General features: G+C 52.6%; 1 pseudogene; it reads left to right on the top strand.

Annotated features, from left to right (window-relative positions):
• Positions 1-1,979: 1,979 nt before the first annotated feature.
• The window catches only part of LOC147105450 (hexokinase-1-like), a 104,255-nt pseudogene continuing 85,919 nt past the window's right edge, over positions 1,980-20,315 (top strand).

Here is a 20,315-nt window from a genome sequence, read left to right as displayed (position 1 = left end):
GTTACATTAGCAGTTTTCCAGTCTGCCGGGACCTTTGCTGAGTCCAGGGAGTTTTGGAAAATTATTACTAATGCATCCACAATCCCTACCGCCACTTCCCTCAAGACCCTAGGATATAAGCCATCAGGTCCAGGTGATTTATCCGCCTTGAGTCCCATTATTTTACCGAGTACCACTTCCTTAGTGATTTTGATCATGTTTAGCTCCTCCCCCCTAGAGCCCCCTGTTTGTCCAGTGTTGGGATATTCTTAGTGTCCTCTACTGTAAAGACTGATACAAAATATTCATTCAGTGTTTTTGCCATCTCCATATTTCCCACCATTAATTTCCCGGTCTCATCCTCTAAGGGACCAACATTTACTTTAGCCACCCTTTTTCTTTTTATATAACTATAAAAACTCTTACTATCTGTTTTTATATTTTTTGCTAATTTACTTTCATAATCTATCTTCCCTTTCTTAATCAATCTTTTTGTTATTTTTTGCTGTCTTTTAAAGTTTTCCCAATCCTCTATCCTCCCACTAGATTTGGCTACCTTATATGCCCTTGTTTTTAGTCGAATACTACCCTTAATTTCTTTACTTAGCCACGGATGGCTGTCTTTTCTTTTACACCCTTTTCTTCTCAGTGGAATATATATTTTTTGGACGTTGTAAAATAACTCCTTAAATGTACACCACTGATCTTGTATCGTCTTACCCTTTAATCTCTTTTCCCAATCCACTCTACTCAATTCCGCTCTCATACCTTCATAGTCTCCTTTATTCAAGCTTAGCACGCTTGTTTGAGATCCAACCTTCTCACCCTCTAATTGAATATGGAATTCAACCATGTCACTCATTCCACTTTACTAGGACATTTTTAATTAATCCTGTCTCGTTACACAGGACCAGATCTAAGGTTGCTTGCCCCCTGGTCGGTTCAGTTACATACTGCTCAAGAAACCCATCCCTAATACACTCAATGAACTCATCCTCAAGGCAGCCCTGCCCAATTTGATTTGTCCAATTAATATGATAGTTAAAATCCCCCATAATTATAGATGTTCCCTTATTACAAGCCTCAGCTATTTCCTGATTGATACTCCGTCCAACAGAGTTGCAACTGTTCGGAGGCCTATAGACTACAACCACTGGTGTTTTTTTCCCCTTATTATTCCTTATCTCCACCCAAACTGTTTCATTATCCTGATCTTTTGACCCAATATCATTTCTCTGTATTACAGTGATTCCTTCCTTTATTAACATAGACACCCCACTTCCCCTTCCTTAATTTTGAGCTTGAACATTCTCATCTGCACCTTTGGTCTCAATAATGTTATTGACCCTAAAAAAAATCTCCATCCGCTCAATGTAAGAACCGAATGGTTCGCGAGCTCGGTCATACATGCCGAGGCCTCCGATGAATCCTGTAGTCGCGGCCATGATTGTCCCGATCCCGTCACACAGTGACTCAGCCACTACCTGGGAGAATCCGCGCCGCTGTTGCTGTGTATACACACACACACGAAGGCGAAGCACAGACGATTCTGCACGAGCATTAACGGTAAAACATTGCAAAAATTCAGTTCAGTTGTCACAAATTCATCTTAAACTTGTCCACTCGAAGGTTGAACACTGTTCCCTAAACATGATCCCTAAAAATGACTTTGGGATCCCATTCTCACCATCAAAAGATCAGCCATGATTTTATTGACTGGCGGAGCAGGCTCGAGGGGCCAAATGGCCGCCTCCTGCTCCTATGTTCTTATAAAATGTAATAATTGTGGGTAGAACAAATGAAGGACAGAGACACGATGAGTTGCTCGACAATGTGCTTGCTTTATTAGGCCAGAGTGAAATGAGCATGCTCATACTAAACCATGTGACAAACCATGTGATAATACATTACAATTATCACAATGCTACTGTGCCCCTTAAGCCCTGAACCCGATGGCAACAGATTGTGATGTCGGATTTCCCGTCTCCAGGGAGGACAGCGGGAAAGGCGTTGCCATGGCGATGGGCATGGCCTCAAGAGCGGCCACTCAGCGCGGTGCGATCGAGCAGACCCTCGAACCGTTCAAACTGCGCGAGGAGCAGCTGTTGGGGGTGATGCGCAAGATGAGGGAGGAGATGGAAATGGGGCTGAGGAAAGACACAAGCCAGGAAGCCACGGTCCGAATGCTGCCCACATTCGTACGTTCTCTTCCTGATGGTACAGGTGAGTTGGAGCAGATGTGAGGAGACTCATGGAACTGATATTGATGCAAGTATTGAAGCTATTGAGAGAGTGGGGGAAAGAAACTCTCAGCCAGAATCAAACTTGGAATGTCAGCTAACAACAAACTATGTCGGCTAAACTAAGGGGGTGAGCATGAGCTGCGGAGGGGGGTGAGTGTGACCTGGGGGGGGGGTGAGTGTGAGCTGGGGGGGGGGGGGGTGAGTGTGAGCTGGGGGGGGTGAGTGTGAGCTGGGGGGGGTGAGTGTGAGCTGGGGGGGGTGAGTGTGACCTGGGGGGGGGGTGAGTGTGACTGGGGGGGGGGGGGTGAGTGTGAGCTGGGGGGGGGTGAGTGTGAGCTGGGGGGGGTGAGTGTGAGCTGGGGGGGGGTGAGTGTGAGCTGGGGGGGGTGAGTGTGACCTGGGGGGGGTGAGTGTGACTGGGGGGGGGGGGTGAGTGTGACCTGGGGGGGTGAGTGTGACCTGGGGGGGGTGAGTGTGACCTGGGGGGGGGCGGTGAGGTGACCTGGGGGGGTGAGTGTGACCTGGGGGGGGTGAGTGTGACCTGGGGGGGGGTGAGTGAGACCTGGGGGGGGGTGAGTGAGACCTGGGGGGGGGGGTGAGGCCCGGGGGGGGGTGAGTGTGACCTGGGGGGGGTGAGTGTGACCTGGGGGGGGAGCTGAGTGTGACCTGGGGGGGGGGGCCGAGTGTGACCTGGGGGGGGGTGAGTTTGACCTGGGGGGGGGGTGAGTTTGACCTGGGGGGGGTGAGTTTGACCTGGGGGGGGGTGAGTTTGACCTGGGGGGGGCGGGGGGGGGGAGTCGGTGGGCATGACCGGTGCTGTGGGAAGCATGACGGGGGGGGGGGGGGGGGAGGTGAGTGTTTATGGGAGCAGGAGTGTGGACTGAGGGACTGGAGACTGAGGGACTGAGGGACTGGAGACTGAGGGACTGGAGACTGAGGGACTGCAGACTGAGGGACTGCAGACTGGAGACTAGACCGGAGACTGGGGACTAGACTGGAGCCTAGACGGGAGACTGGGGACTGAGGGACTGAGGGACTGGAGTCTAGACCGGAGACTGGAGACTGAGGGACTGGAGACTGAGGGACTGAGGGACTGGAGACTGGAGTCTAGACCGGAGACTGGAGACTGAGGGACTGGAGACTGAGGGACTGGAGACTGAGGGACTGGAGACTGAGGGACTGGAGACTGAGGGACTGGAGACTGAGGGACTGGAGACTGAGGGACTGGAGACTGAGGGACTGGAGACTGAGGGACTGGAGACTGAGGGACTGGAGACTGGGGGACTGGAGACTGGGGGACTGGAGACTGAGGGACTGGAGACTGAGGGACTGGAGACTGAGGGACTGGAGACTGAGGGACTGGAGACTGAGGGACTGGAGACTGAGGGACTGGAGACTGAGGGACTGGAGACTGGGGGACTGGAGACTGGGGGACTGGAGACTGGGGGACTGGAGACTGGGGGACTGGGGGACTGGAGACTGGGGGACTGGAGACTGAGGGACTGGAGACTGAGGGACTGGAGACTGAGGGACTGGAGACTGAGGGACTGGAGACTGAGGGACGGGAGACTGAGGGACGGGAGACTGAGGGACTGGAGACTGAGGGACTGGAGACTGAGGGACTGGAGACTGAGGGACTGGAGACTGAGGGACTGGAGTGTAGACTGAGGGACTGGAGACTGAGGGACTGGAGACTGAGGGACTGGAGACTGAGGGACTGGAGACTGAGGGACTGGAGACTGGGGGACTGAGGGACTGGAGACTGAGGGACTGGAGACTGAGGGACTGGAGACTGAGGGACTGGAGACTGGGGACTAGGCTGGAGCCTAGACCGGAGACTGGGGACTGAGGGACTGGAGACTGAGGGACTGAGGGACTGGAGACTGGAGTCTAGACTGGAGACTGAGGGACTGGAGCATGAGGGACTGGAGACTGAGGGACTGAGGGACCGGAGACTGAGGGACTGAGGGACTGGGGACTGAGGGACTGGGGACTGAGGGACTGGGGACTGAGGGACTGGGGACTGGAGACTGAGGGACTGGAGACTGAGGGACTGGAGACTGAGGGACTGAGGGACTGGAGACTGAGGGAATGGAGACTGAGGGACTGGAGACTGAGGGACTGGAGACTGAGGGACTGGAGACTGAGGGACTGGAGACTGAGGGACTGGAGACTGAGGGACTGGAGACTGAGGGACTGGAGACTGAGGGACTGGAGACTGAGGGACTGGAGACTGAGGGACTGGGGACTGAGGGACTGGGGACTGAGGGACTGGGGACTGAGGGACTGGGGACTGAGGGACTGGGGACTGAGGACTGAGGGACTGGGGACTGAGGGACTGGAGACTGAGGGACTGGAGACTGAGGGACTGGAGACTGAGGGACTGGAGACTGGGGGACTGGGGACTGAGGGACTGGAGACTGAGGGATTGGGGACTGAGGGACTGGAGACTGAGGACTGAGGGATTGGAGACTGAGGGATTGGGGACTGAGGGACTGGAGACTGAGGGATTGGGGACTGAGGGACTGGAGACTGAGGGACTGGAGACTGAGGGACTGGAGACTGAGGACTGAGGGACTGGGGACTGAGGGACTGGGGACTGAGGGACTGGGGACTGAGGGACTGAGGGACTGGGGACTGAGGGACTGGAGACTGAGGGACTGGAGACTGAGGGACTGGAGACTGAGGGACTGAGGGACTGGAGACTGAGGGACTGGAGACTGAGGGACTGGAGACTGAGGGACTGGAGACTGAGGGACTGGAGACTGAGGGACTGGACCGGAGACTGCAGACTGGGGACTGCAGACTGGAGACTAGACCGGAGACTGCGGACTAGACTGGAGCCTAGACCGGAGACTGGGGACTGTAGTCTAGACTGGAGACTGGGGACTGGAGACTGGAGTCTAGACTGGGGACTGGAGACGAGACTGGAGACTGGGGACTGGAGACTGGGGTCTAGACTGGGGACTGGAGTCTAGACTGGGGACTGGAGACTGGAGTCTAGACTGGGGACTGGAGTCTAGACTGGGGACTGGAGACGAGTCTAGACTGGGGACTGGAGACTGGAGTCTAGACCGGAGACTGGTGACTGGAGTCTAGACTGGGGACTGGAGACTGGAGTCTAGACTAGGGACTGGAGACTGGGGACTGGAGTCTAGACTGGAGACTGGGGACTGCAGTCTAGACTGGAGACTGGGGACTGGGGTCTAGACTGGAGACTGGGGTCTAGACTGGAGACTGGGGACTGGGGTCTAGACTGGAGACTGGGGACTGGGGTCTGGACTGGGGACTGGGGTGTGTTTTCGCGACTGTGCGCAGTGTCGATTTAAATTTGTCCCTTTGATCTCTAGAAAGAGGAACCTTCCTGGCCTTGGACCTTGGTGGCACTAATTTCCGAGTGTTACGGGTGAAGCTTTGCAGTAAGTCTGAAGGTGGATTGCTGCTGGAGACTCAGACCTACTGCATCCCCCAGGTGGTGATGCAGGGCACTGGAGAGCAGGTATTAAAGAGAACAAACTCGAGTGACAACGGTGTGAGGTGAGACCTTAAAATAAAAACTGCGGTCTGTAGGGATCAACTTATTCAACCAGCAGTATAATGCATCATGGGTTGCACTCTGATTCACTCGCGGACTGTGGGTTGGACTCTGATTCACTCGCGGACTGTGGGTTGGACTCCGATTCACTCGCGGACTGTGGGTTGGACTCCGATTCACTCGCGGACTGTGGGTTGGTCTCTGATTCACTCGCGGACTGTGGGTTGGACTCCGATTCACTCGCGGACTGTGGATTGGACTCCGATTCACTCACGGACTGTGGATTGGACTCCGATTCACTCGCGGACTGTGGATTGGACTCCGATTCACTCGCGGACTGTGGGTTGGACTCTGATTCACTCGCGGACTGTGGGTTGGACTCCGATTCACTCGCGGACTGTGGATTGGACTCCGATTCACTCACGGACTGTGGATTGGACTCCGATTCACTCGCGGACTGTGGATTGGACTCTGATTCACTCGCGGACTGTGGGTTGGACTCCGATTCACTCGCGGACTGTGGGTTGGACTCCGATTCACTCGCGGACTGTGGATTGGACTCTGATTCACTCGCGGACTGTGGGTTGGACTCTGATTCACTCGCGGACTGTGGATTGGACTCTGATTCACTCGCGGACTGTGGGTTGGACTCTGATTCACTCACGGACTGTGGGTTGGACTCCGATTCACTCGCGGACTGTGGGTTGGTCTCCGATTCACTCACGGACTGTGGATTGGACTCCGATTCACTCGCGGACTGTGGGTTGGACTCTGATTCACTCGCGGACTGTGGGTTGGACTCCGATTCACTCGCGGACTGTGGATTGGACTCCGATTCACTCGCGGACTGTGGGTTGGACTCCGATTCACTCACGGACTGTGGGTTGGACTCCGATTCACTCGCGGACTGTGGATTGGACTCCGATTCACTCGCGGACTGTGGGTTGGACTCCGATTCACTCACGGACTGTGGGTTGGACTCCGATTCACTCACGGACTGTGGGTTGGACTCCGATTCACTCGCGGACTGTGGGTTGGACTCCGATTCACTCTCGGACTGTGGGTTGGACTCCGATTCACTCTCGGACTGTGGGTTGGACTCCGATTCACTCACGGACTGTGGGTTAGACTCCGATTCACTCGCGGACTGTGGGTTAGACTCTGATTCACTCGCGGACTGTGGGTTGGACTCTGATTCACTCGCGGACTGTGGGTTGGACTCTGATTCACTCGCGGACTGTGGGTTGGACTCTGATTCACTCGCGGACTGTGGGTTGGACTCTGATTCACTCGCGGACTGTGGGTTGGACTCTGATTCACTCGCGGACTGTGGGTTGGACTCTGATTCACTCGCGGACTGTGGGTTGGACTCTGATTCACTCGCGGACTGTGGGTTGGACTCTGATTCACTCGCGGACTGTGGGTTGGACTCTGATTCACTCGCGGACTGTGGGTTGGACTCTGATTCACTCGCGGACTGTGGGTTGGACTCTGATTCACTCGCGGACTGTGGGTTGGACTCTGATTCACTCGCGGACTGTGGGTTGGACTCTGATTCACTCGCGGACTGTGGGTTGGACTCTGATTCACTCGCGGACTGTGGGTTGGACTCTGATTCACTCGCGGACTGTGGGTTGGACTCTGATTCACTCGCGGACTGTGGGTTGGACTCTGATTCACTCGCGGACTGTGGGTTGGACTCTGATTCACTCGCGGACTGTGGGTTGGACTCTGATTCACTCGCGGACTGTGGGTTGGACTCTGATTCACTCGCGGACTGTGGGTTGGACTCTGATTCACTCGCGGACTGTGGGTTGGTCTCTGATTCACTCGCGGACTGTGGGTTGGACTCTGATTCACTCGCGGACTGTGGGTTGGACTCTGATTCACTCGCGGACTGTGGGTTGGACTCTGATTCACTCGCGGACTGTGGGTTGGACTCTGATTCACTCGCGGACTGTGGGTTGGACTCTGATTCACTCGCGGACTGTGGGTTGGACTCTGATTCACTCGCGGACTGTGGGTTGGACTCTGATTCACTCGCGGACTGTGGGTTGGACTCTGATTCACTCGCGGACTGTGGGTTGGTCTCTGATTCACTCGCGGACTGTGGGTTGGACTCTGATTCACTCGCGGACTGTGGGTTGGACTCTGATTCACTCGCGGACTGTGGGTTGGACTCTGATTCACTCGCGGACTGTGGGTTGGACTCTGATTCACTCGCGGACTGTGGGTTGGACTCTGATTCACTCGCGGACTGTGGGTTGGACTCTGATTCACTCGCGGACTGTGGGTTGGACTCTGATTCACTCGCGGACTGTGGGTTGGACTCTGATTCACTCGCGGACTGTGGGTTGGACTCTGTGGGAAGCTGGTATTCTGTCCAGTTGTCCAAGACACACCTTTGCTAATTGTATACAATGGGAGAGTTCAGGAGGGAGATTGTGCCTCGTTGCTGTTGGGTTATTGCTCTCCATATAGCTGGAGTACATGTGCTGGGAGATGGGTATGGGAGGCCGGGCTCTGGCACGGGACAAGGGCGGGCTTCTTTGAGGTTTTCCAAATTATCTACAGGTTCTTTGCTACTCCATAAGGGGCAGTGGATGAGTCACTTGGTCTGAATGAGACAGTTGACTGCTCACCATGGAGTCAGACAGAGGCCATTGGCAGGGATTCCACGGCTCCAGGGTGCTCCTCTGTTGGCAATGCCAAGCCCAGATGATGTCTGGGGGAAGATCTGCAATAGCACAGCAGAAACATGTCTACGTGTCTAGAATGCCAGGTATCAGAAGAGATCCACCAAATGTTAGTGAAGGTTTTAAGGAGCGTCTTAAAGGAGGAGAGAGCGAGGTAGCGAGGCGGAGAGGTTTAGGGCGGGAATTCCAGAGCTTAGGGTCCAGGCAACAGAAGGCACGGCCACCAATGGTGGAGCGATTATAATCAGGGACCCTTAAGAGGGCAGAATCAGAGGAGTGCAGATATCTCGGGGGAGTTGTGGGGCTGGAGGAGATTACAGAGAGAGGGAGTGGCGATGCCATGGAAGGATTTGAAAACAAGGATAGGAATTTTGAAATCGAGGCGCTGCTTAACCGGGAACAGGTCTGTGCCGGTATTTATGTTCCACATGGACCTCCTCCCACATTACTTCATCTCACCCTATCAACACATCCTTCTATCTGTGCTTATCTGGCTTCCCCTTAAATGCATCGATACTATTCACCTCGACCACTCCCTGTGGTAGTGAGATCCACATTCTCACCACTCGCTGGGTAAAGTTGTTTCTACTGAATTTTCTGTTGGATTTATTAGTGACTATCTTATATTTATGGACCCTAGTTTTGGATCCCCCACAAGTGGAAACTCTATCAAACCCCTTAATAATTTTAAAGACCTCTATTAGGTCACTCCTCAGCCATCTCTTTTCTCAAGAAAAGAGCCCCAGCCTGTTCAGTCTTTCCTGATCGTTGTATTCTTTCAGTTCTGGGATCATCCTTTCAAATCATTTTTTGCACCTCTCCAGTGCCTCTGTAACCTTTTTATAACATCGAGACCAGAATTGTACACAGTGCTCCAAGTGTGGTCTAACCAAGGTTCTATGGGGGAGAAATTCAGTATCGCTCCATTTGGGGACGGTAACTTTTGTAAGCTGGGAAGCTTAGCGCTAGGCGCTAATGTTTTTCAACTTTAAAAAAAATTGGGTTTTAATGCTCCAGGAAGGAAGTGGTTACGGGGATAGGGTGGGATATGTGTTGATGTAGGGGTTACGGGGATCGGGTGGGATATGTGTCGGTGCAGGCTCGATGGGCCGAAATGGCCTCTATCTGCACTGTGGGGTTTCTGTGATTTCTGTGATAAATCAAGCGCTCCACTTCCTGCCTGGAGTGCAGCAGGCAGCAGGCGGGGCGGTGGTGCACACTGGGCTGGGCGGTGGTGCACACTGGGCTGGGCGGTGGTGCACACTGGGCGGGGCGGTGGTGCACACTGGGCGGGGCGGTGGTGCACACTGGGCGGGGCGGTGGTGCACACTGGGCTGGGCAGCGCTGCACGTTGGAAGGCTCCTTCCCTCCTTAAAGGAAAGGGCCATGGCTGCAGGCTCTGCAAGGGGAAAACTTACCTGGTTCCCGATGGCAGCTGCGATCCAGCCCGATCATAGAAACATAGAAGATAGGAGCAGGAGTCGGCCATTCGGCCCCTCGAGCCTGCTCCGCCATTTAATGTGATCATGGCTGATCATCCAAATTCAGTACCCGGTCCCTGCTTTCTCCCCGTATCCCTTGATCCCTTTAGCCTTAAGAAATATATCTAACTCCTTCTTGAGTATATTTAATGAATTGGACTGTACTGCCTTCTGTGGTAGAGAAGTCCACAGGTTCACCACTCTCTGGGTGAAGAAATTCCCCCTCATTTCTGTCCTAAATGGCTTACCCCTATCCTTAGACTGTGACCCCTGGTTCTGGATTCCCCGACCATCGGGAACATCCTTCCTGCATCTAGTCTGTCTAGTCCTGTTAGAATTTTATAAGTTTCAATCAGATCCCCTCTCATTCGTCTAAACTCCAGCGAGTATAAGCCCAATCGACCCAATCTCTCCTCATACGTCATTCCTGCCATCCCAGGTATCAGTCTGGTGAATCTTCGCTGCACTCCCTCCATGGCAAGAACATCCTTCCTCAGATAAGGCGACCAAAACTGCACACAATACTCAAGATCAGCCCGATGCACTGTAGCAGAGTGCCGGGCTGATCGATCGCTGGCGAAGACAAAGGAAAAAGAAAGAGGAAGAGTATGGAGAATTGTTTTTACTGACCTCGGCCACTTCACCTTTAAGTACCGCCCCTTGCAGCGCCCGGCCTCCCGAAGAATGCCTCCTGCAGCTGCCGGTGTTTTTGCCCGGCCATGCTGCAGGGGGCAGAACCGAAGTTCAGGTCCGGGGCGCTGCACAGCCGGATGATGTCACGATCTCAGAGGATGAGACCGGGAAATTAATGGTGGGAAATATGGAGATGGCAAAAACACTGAATGAATATTTTATATCAGTCTTTACAGTAGAAGACACTAAGAATATCCCAACACTGGACAAACAGGGGGCTAAAGGGGGGGAGGAGCTAAACACGATCAAAATCACTAAGGAAGTGGTACTCGGTAAAATAATGGGACTCAAGGCGGATAAATCACCTGGACCTGATGGCTTACATCCTAGGGTCTTGAGGGAAGTGGCGGTAGGGATTGTGGATGCATTGGTAATAATTTTCCAAAACTCACTGGACTCGGCAAAGGTCCCGGCAGACTGGAAAACTGCTAATGTAACACCCTTATTTAAAAAGGGCAGTAGACAGAAGGCTGGAAACTATAGACCAGTTAGCCTAACATCTGTGGTAGGTAAAATTTTGGAGTCCATTATTAAGGAGACAGTAACAGGACATTTGGATAATCATAATTTAATAGGACAAAGTCAGCATGGTTTTATGAAGGGGAAGTCATGTTTGACAAATTTGCTGGAGTTCTTTGAGGAAGTAACATATAGGGTGGATAAAGGGGAACCAGTGGACGTAGTATATTTAGACTTCCAAAAGGCATTTGACAAGGTGCCACACAAAAGATTATTGCTTAAGATAAAAAATCACGGGATTGGGGGTAATATTCTGGCATGGATAGAGGATTGGCTATCTAACAGAAGGCAGAGAGTTGGGATAAATGGTTCATTCTCAGACTGGCAATCAGTAACTAGTGGTGTTCCGCAGGGGTCGGTGCTGGGTCCCCAACTCTTTACAATCTATATTAACGATTTGGAGGAGGGGACCGAGTGTAACATATCAAAGTTTGCAGATGATACTAAGATGGGAGGGAAAGTAGTGAGTGAGGAGGACATAAAAAACCTGCAAGGGGACATCGACAGGCTAAGTAAGTGGGCAGAGATTTGGCAGATGGAATACAATACTGGAAAGTGTGAGGTTATGCACTTTGGCAGGAAAAATCGTAGAGCAAGTTATTATCTTAATGGCAAGAAACTGGAAAGTACTGAAGTACAAAGGGATCTGGGGGTCCTGGTGCACGAAACTCAAAAGGTTAGTATGCAGGTGCAGCAAGTGATTAAGAAGGCCAATGGAATGTTGGCTTTCATTGTTAGGGGGATAGAATATAAAAATAGGGAGGTATTGCTTCAGTTGTACAAGGTATTGGTGAGGCCGCACCTGGAATACTGCGTACAGTTTTGTTATCCATACTTAAGAAAGGACATACTTGCTCTCGAGTCAGTACAAAGAAGGTTCACTCGGTTAATCCCGGGGATGAGGGGATGGACATATGAGGAGAGGTTGAGTAGATTGGGACTCTACTCATTCGAGTTCAGAAGAATGAGAGGCGATCTTATTGAAACATATAAGATTGTGAAGGGGTCGGATCGGGTGGATGCGGGGAAGATCTTCCCGATGATGGGTGAAACTAGAACTAGGGGGCATAGTCTTAGAATAAAGGGCTGCTCCTTCAAAACTGAGATGAGGAGGAACTACTTCACTCAGAGGGTGGTAGGTCCATGGAATATGCTGCCCCAAAAAGCTGTAGAAGCTACATCATTACATAAATTTAAAACAGAAATAGACAGTTTCCTAGAAGTAAAGGGAATTAAGGGTTACGGGGAGCGGGCAGGAATTTGGACATGAGTCTAGGTTCGGATCGGTCATGGCCCTGTGGGTAGCGGAGCGGGCCCAGGGGCCGTGTAGCCTGATCCTGCTCCTATTTCGTGTGTCTAATTCTGTTAGATTCAGGAGATGGTTCTGTGATAGTGGATTGGCGGTTAGGATCAGATCAGCCATGATCTTATTGAATGGCGGAGCAGGCTCAAGGGGCCGATTGGCCTACTCCTGCTCCTATTTCTTATGTTCTTATGTAGTTCGGGGTTACCGCTGCCACAAACCGCCAGGTGAATTTTGCGGGCAGCTGTAAGTCATTAGCCGCCCGTTTTCATCCCCCGGATGCAGTAACCAACCGAATTTCTCCCCCTATATGTTTAACGTAACTTCTCGGCTTTTCAATTCTATCCCTCTCGAAGTGAACCCCAGGGGCCTGGTTTACTTTTTTATGGCCTTATTAACCTGCATTGCTACATTTAGTGATTTGTGTATCTGTACCCCTAGATCCCTTTGCTCCTCTATTCCATTCAGACTCTTATTATCCAAGCAGTATGCGGCCTCCTTATTCTTCCTACCAAAATGCACCACATCACACTGATCTACGAAGAGACTAAGAGCAGGATAGGGTACAGTGCCCTGATTACAGGATGTGATGCGAGAGGCTCGCTATGTGAAGGTGGGGGGGGGGGGGGGGAGCCGTGGCGGTCAGATTGCATTTGTCTCTTTGGTTTCACTCTGTTTCTAGCCAGGGTTATTCTCAATTACCAACCTGATTGTCCTTCATCCTGTTACTCAGTGCTGCGATCTCCTGGCTTCATGCTGAGGTAATTCACTTTGCCTGATACTCCTGGAGTGCTGGTTCTAGGGGAGGCTCTAACCTCTGCTGTTTTGCAGCTCTTTGATCACATTGTGGACTGCATTGCGAGGTTCATGTCGAAGAAGGAGGTCAAGGAATGCCTTCCTCTGGGATTCTCCTTCCCCTGCAATCAGACCAACCTAGATCAGGTGAGAGCTCGGCTGCCCGATGTGTCTGTCTCATTACTCTCTCAATCCGGTGCTCCATCTTACTGCCCCTCAGCAGAATCCAGCCAGCACCAATTTACACTGAGTTGTACATCGAGCAGCATTGACTCACTGGGATGTTAAACATCCCATTTCAGATCAGCATTTCACTAATCACGGCTCTGCCCTGCTTTGCAGGGGATCCTGTTGAACTGGACCAAGGGATTCAATGTTTCAGGCTGTATAGGAAAGGATGTGGTCCAGCTGCTGCGAGAGGCCATTCAACGCAGACAGGTAATGATTTGCAGCCCAGGTGCTGCCGTGTGACAGACCCAGACTGACCTGTTTCCCGGGTAATTGATTGACCGGGATTGACCGGGATGGGCGCTGGGGCGGGGCGGGGGGCGCCGGGCGCGGGGCAGTGGGCGCTGGGGGAGGGGCGATGGGTGCTGGGGGCGGGGCTGTGGTTGCTGGGGGCTGGGCCGTGGGTGCTGGGGGCGGGGCTGTGGTTGCTGGGGGCGGGGCATGGGGCCGTGGGTGCTGGGGGCGGGGCTGTGGTTGCTGGGGGCGGGGCTGTGGGTGCTGGGGGCGGGGCCGTGGGTGCTGGGGGCGGGGCCGTGGGTGCTGGGGGCGGGGCCGTGGGTGCTGGGGGCGGGGCCGTGGGTGCTGGGGGCGGGGCTGTGGTTGCTGGGGGCTGGGCCGTGGGTGCTGGGGGCGGTGCACGGGGCCGTGGGTGCTGGGGGCGGGGCCGTGGGTGCTGGGGGCGGGGCTGTGGTTGCTGGGGGCTGGGCCGTGGGTGCTGGGGGCGGGGCTGTGGTTGCTGGGGGCGGGGCCGTGGGTGCTGGGGGCGGGGCTGTGGTTGCTGGGGGCGGGGCCGTGGGTGCTGGGGGCGGGGCATGGGGCCGTGGGTGCTGGGGGCGGGGCCGTGGTTGCTGGGGGCGGGGCCGTGGGTGCTGGGGGCGGGGCATGGGGCCGTGGGTGCTGGGGGCGGGGCCGTGGGTGCTGGGGGCGGGGCATGGGGCCGTGGGTGCTGGGGGCGGGGCTGTGGTTGCTGGGGGCGGGGCCGTGGGTGCTGGGGGCGGGGCATGGGGCCGTGGGTGCTGGGGGCGGGGCCGTGGGTGCTGGGGGCGGGGCATGGGGCCGTGGGTGCTGGGGGCGGGGCCGTGGGTGCTGGGGGCGGGACCGTGTTTGCTGGGGGCGGGGCCGTGGGTGCTGGGGGCGGTGCACGGGGCCATGGGTGCTGGGGGCGGGGCCGTGGGTGCTGGGGGCGGGGCCATGGGTGCTGGGGGCGGTGCACGGGGCCATGGGTGCTGGGGGCGGGGCCGTGGGTGCTGGGGGCGGGGCCATGGGTGCTGGGGGCGGGGCCGTGGTTGCTGGGGGCGGGGCCGTGGGTGCTGGGGGCGGTGCACGGGGCCATGGGTGCTGGGGGCGGGGCCGTGGGTGCTGGGGGCGGGGCCATGGGTGCTGGGTCCTGGGCACTGAATGATGCTGGGTGGGTCCCTCACTGTGTGATCCTGTTGTATCTGCAGGAACTGGCACCAATGCATGTTACATGGAACAGATGAAGAACATTGAGCTATTGGAAGGTGATGGTGGAGAAATGTGCATCAACATGGAGTGGGGAGCATTCGGAGAGGGTGGCAAGCAGCCGCTCGCTGAGTTTGTGACTGAATTTGACAAACTAGTGGATGAACATTCTCTGTACCCAGAAAAACAGATGTAAGATTGGCTCTTCAGACCCTTCCTTTGATGTGCACAGGGTTGGAGGGGGCACTTGGAATTGACCCACAGCCCCTGTTCACTCAACCCTATCATGTACTCGACCCACCCATTTAATCTCATCACACAGCCCCTGTACATTCGAATACTAAAGCAAAATATTGCGGATGGTGGAAATCTAAAATAAAAACAGAAAATGCTGGAAATACTCAGCGGGTCAGGCAGCATGTGGAGAGAGAAACAGAGTTAACGTTTCAGGCCGACGACCCTTCGTCAGAACTGGAAAAAGCTGGAGATGGAACAGGTTCTTAAGCAAGTGCAGGGGCAGGGAGGGGAGGGGAGGAAAGAACAAAAGGGATGATGGTGCGAGGGGAAAGGAGATGGTAATGGGACAAGTTAAGGAACAAAAGATGGCTCGAGATGAGGTGTAAATGGTGACGGCAGAATGATCGACAGCTGCCATGTGAGAGAGAGAGAAAAAAAATGGAAAAAAAGGATAGGGGCCAAGGTTATGGTCTGAAATTGTTGAACTCGATGTTGAGTCCAGAAGGCTGTAAAGTGCCTAATCGGAAGATGAGGTGCTGTTCCTCGAGCTTACGCTGAGCTTCATTGGAACAATGTAATAGGCCGAGGACAGAGAGATCAGAGTGGAATAATTAAAGTGACAGGCGACCGGAAGCTCGGGGTCATCCTTACGGACTGAACGGAGGTGTTCCGCAAAGCGGTCACCCAATCTGCGTTTGGTCTCCCCAGTGTAGAGGAGACCGCATCGTGAGCAGTGAATACGGTATACTAAATTGCAAGAAGTACAAGTAAATCGCTGTTTCACCTGGAAGGAATGTTTGGGGCTCTGGACAGTGGGAAGAAAGGAGGTAAAAGGGCAGGTGTTGCATCTCCTGCGCTTGCACGGGAAGGTGCCGGGCGAAGGGGAAGAAGTGTTGGGGGTGATAGAGGAGTGGACCAGGGTGTCGCGGAGGGAGCAGTCCCTTCAGAATGCTGAAAGGGGAGGTGAGGGGAAGATATGTTTGGTGGTGGGATCATGCTGGAGGTGGCGGAAATGGCGGAGAATGCTCCATTGAATGTGGAGGCTGGTGGGGTGAAAGGTGAGGACAAGGGGAACCCTATCATGGTTCCAGGAGGGAGGGGAAACATAGAAGGTAGGAGCAGGAGTCGGCCATTCGGCCCCTCTAGCCTGCTCTGCCATTCAATGAGATCATGGCTGATCATCCAAACTCAGTACCCTATCCCTGCCGTCTCCCCATATCCCTTGATCCCTTTAGCCTTAAGAAATATATCTAACTCCTTCTTGAATATATTTAATGAATTGGCCTCAACTGCCTTCTGTGGTAGAGAATTCCATAGGTTCACCACTCTCTGGGTGAAGAAATTCTTCCTCATCTCTGTCCTAAATGGCTTACCCCTTATCCTTAGACTGTGACCCCTGGTTCTGGACTCCCCCGCCATCGGGAACATCCTTCCTGCATCTAGTCTGTCTAGTCCTGTTAGAATTTTATAAGTTTCAATGAGATCCCCTCTCATTCTTCTAAACTGCAGCGAGTATAAGACCAATTGACCCAATCTCTCCTCATACGTCATTCCTGCCATCCCAGGTATCAGTCTGGTGTATCTGGCAAGAACATCCTTCCTCAGATAAGGCGACCAAAACTGCACACAATACTCAAGATGTGGTCTCACCAAGGCCCTGTACAACTGCAGCAAGACATCCTTGTTCCTGTACTCGAACCCTCTTGCTACGAAGGCCAACATACCATTTGCCTTCTTAACCGCCTGCTGCACCTGCAAGCTTACCTTCAGCGACTGGTGCACAAGGACACCCAGGTCTCGTTGCACTTCCCCTTCTCCCAATCTATTGCCGTTCAGATAATAATCTGCCTTCCTGTTTTTGCCACCAAAGTGGATAACCTCACATTTATCCACATTATACTGCATCTGCCATGCATCTGCCCAATCACCCAACCTGTCCAAATCATACTGGAGTTTCTCGGCATCCTCCTCACAGCACACACGCCCACCCAGCTTTGTGTCGTCTGCAAACTTGGAGATATTACAGCTAGTTCCCTTGTCTAGATCATTAATATATATTGTGAATAGCTGAGGTTCTAGGACTGATCCCTGCAGTACCCCACTAGTCACTGCCTGCCACTCGGAAAAAGACCCGTTTATTCCAACTCTTTGCTTCCTGACTGCCAACCCGTTCTATATCCAAGTCAGTACCTTGCCCCCAATCCCATGTGCCTTAACTTTACACGCTAAGCTCTTATGCGGGACCTTATCGAAAGCCTTCTGAAAGTCCAAATACACCACATCCACTGGTTCTCCCTTATCTATTCTACCAGTTACAGCCTCAAAAAATTCCAGTAGATTAGTCAAGCATGATTAACTTTTGTAAATCCATGTTGACTTTGTCCGATCCTGTCACTGTTTTCCAAGTGCTCTGCTATTACATCTTTTATAATGGACTCTAGCATTTTCCCCACTGCTGATGTCAGGCTTACTGGTCTGTAATTCCCTGTTTTCTCTCTACCACCTTTTTTGAATAGTGGGGTAACATTAGCTACCCTCCAATCCATGGGAACTGTTCCAGAATCTATAGAATTTTGGAAGATGACCAGCAATGCATCTACTCTTTCTAGGGCCACTTCCTTAAGTACCCTAGGATGTAGATTATCAGGCCCTGGGGATTTATCGGCCTTCAATCCCATCAATTTCCCTAACACCATTTCCCTACAAGTACTGATTTCATTCAGTTCCTCCCTCTCATTAGACCCTATGTTCCCTGACATCTCTGGGAGGCTATTTGTGTCCTCCTTTGTGAAGACAGAACCAAAGTATGTATTTAATTGGTCTGCCATTTCTTTGTTCCCCATTATAAATTCCCCTGATTCTGACTGCAAGGGGCCTACGCTTGACTTCACCAATCTTTTTCTCTTCACATATCTATAGAAGCTTTTACAGTCAGTTTTTATGTTCCCTGAAAGCTTACTCTCATATTCTATTTTCCCCTTCTTAATTAATCCCTTTGTCCTCCTTTGCTGAATCCTAAACTGCTCCCAATCCTCAGGTTTACTGCTTTTTCTGACCAATTTATATGTCCTCTCCTTGGATCTTATGCTATCCCTAATTCCCCTTGTTAGCCACGGTTGAATCACCTTTTTTGTTTTATTTTTATGGCAAACAGGAATGAACAAATTCTGTAGTTCATGCGATTTTTAAATGTTTGCCATTGCCTATCCACCATCAACCCTTTGAGTAACATTCCCCAATCAATCCTACCCAACTCGCGCCTCGTACCATCGTAGTTTCCTTTATTTAAATTCAGGGCCCTATTCTCTGAGTCAACTACTTCACTCTCCATCTTAATGAAGAATTCTATCATATTATGATTGCTCCGCCCCAAGGGGCCTCGTACAACAAGATTGCTAATTATTCCTTTCTCATTACATAATACCCAGTCTAAGATGGCCTGATCTCTAGTTGGTTCCTCGACATATTGGTCTGGGAAACCATCATGTATACATTCCAGGAATTCCTCCCCACAGTATTGTTACTAATTTGGTTAGCCCAATCTATATGTAGATTAAAGTCACCCATGATATCTGCTGTGCCCTTATTGCACATGTCTGTAATTTCCCGTTTAATGCCATCCCCAACCTCCGCATTACTGTTTGGGGGTCTGTATACCACTCCCACTAACGTTTTCTGCCCCTTGGTATTTCTCAGCTCTACCCATACAGATTCCACATCATCAGAGCTAATATCCTTCCTTACAATTGTGTTAATCTCTTTAACCAGCAATGCTACCCCACCTCCTTTTCCTTTTTGCCTGTCTTTCCTGAATATTGAATACCCCTGGATGTTGAGTTCCCAGCCTTGGTCACCCTGGAGCCATATTTCCGTAATCCCAATCATATCATATCCGTTTACATCTATTTACGCAGCTAATTCATCCACCTTATTACAAATGCTCCTCGCATTAAGACACAAAGCCTTCGGGCTTGTTTTTAACACTCTTAGACCTTTTAGAATTATTATTTACTGTGGCCAGGGGTGAAAGCAGAAGTGGGGGACATAGAACGGACACGGTCAAGGGCCGTGTCAACCACAGTAGAGGGGAATCCTCGGTTGGGGAAAAAGGAAGACATGTCGGAAGCACTGGTACGGAAGGTGGCATCATCAGAGCAGATGCAGCAGAGACGGAAAAACTGGGAGAATGGAATAGAGTCCTTACAGGAGGCGGGGTGGGAGGACGTGTAGTCCAGGTAGCTGTGGGAGCCGGTGGGCTTGTAGTGAATGTTTGTCAATAGCCTATCCCCAGAGATGGAGACGGAGAAGTCGAGGAAGGGAAAGGAAGAGTCGGAGATAGACCATGTGAAGGTGAGGGAAGGGTGAAAATTGGTAGCAAAGTGAATGAACTTATCTAGTTCAGGGCGAGAGCAGGAAACGGCACCGATACAGTCATCGATGTAGGGAGGGAGGGGACCCGAGTAGGACTGGAACAAAGAATGTTCCACATATCCCACAAAAAGGCAGGCATAGCTAGGGCCCATGCGCGTTCCCATAGCAACACCTTTAATTTGGAGGAAGTGAGTGGAGTCAGAGGAGAAGTTGTTCAATGTGAGAACAAGTTCAGCCAGGTGGAGGAGGGTAGTGGTGGATGGGGTCTGGTCGGGCCTCTGTTCAAGGAAGAAGTGGAGCGCCCTCAGGCCATCCTGGTGGGGGATGGAGGTGTAGAGGGATTGTACGTCCATGGTGAAAAGGAGACGGTTGGGGCCAGGAAACTGGAAACTGTTAAAGTGACGGAGGGCGTCGGAAGATTCGCGAATGTAGGTGGGAAGAGACTGGACAAGGGGAGAAAAAATAGTGTCGCGATAGGAAGAGATAAGTTCCGTGGGGCAAGAACAGGCTGAAACAATGGGTCTATCAGGGCAGTCCTGTTTGTGGATCTTGGGAAGGTGGTAGAAGCGGGCTGTGCGGGGTTGGGGGACTAATAGGTTGGCGGCCATGGAGGGAAGATCTCCAGAGGAGATGAGGTCAGTGACAGTCTTGGAAATGGTGGTTTGATGTTCGGTAGTGGGGTCATGGTCCAGGTGGAGGTAGGAGGAGGTGACGGAGAGTTGGCATTCAGCCTCTGCTAGTTAGAGGTCTGTTCACCAAACAACAACAGCACCACCCTTGTCGGCGGGTTTA

Source organism: Somniosus microcephalus, chromosome 17 (genome assembly GCF_052327205.1).
Source record: "Somniosus microcephalus isolate GS21.2 chromosome 17, FLI_Smic_1.0, whole genome shotgun sequence".
Lineage (NCBI taxonomy): Eukaryota > Metazoa > Chordata > Chondrichthyes > Squaliformes > Somniosidae > Somniosus > Somniosus microcephalus.
Note: the sequence above shows the minus strand (reverse complement) of the source record. Positions and strands in the feature narration are given on the sequence as shown.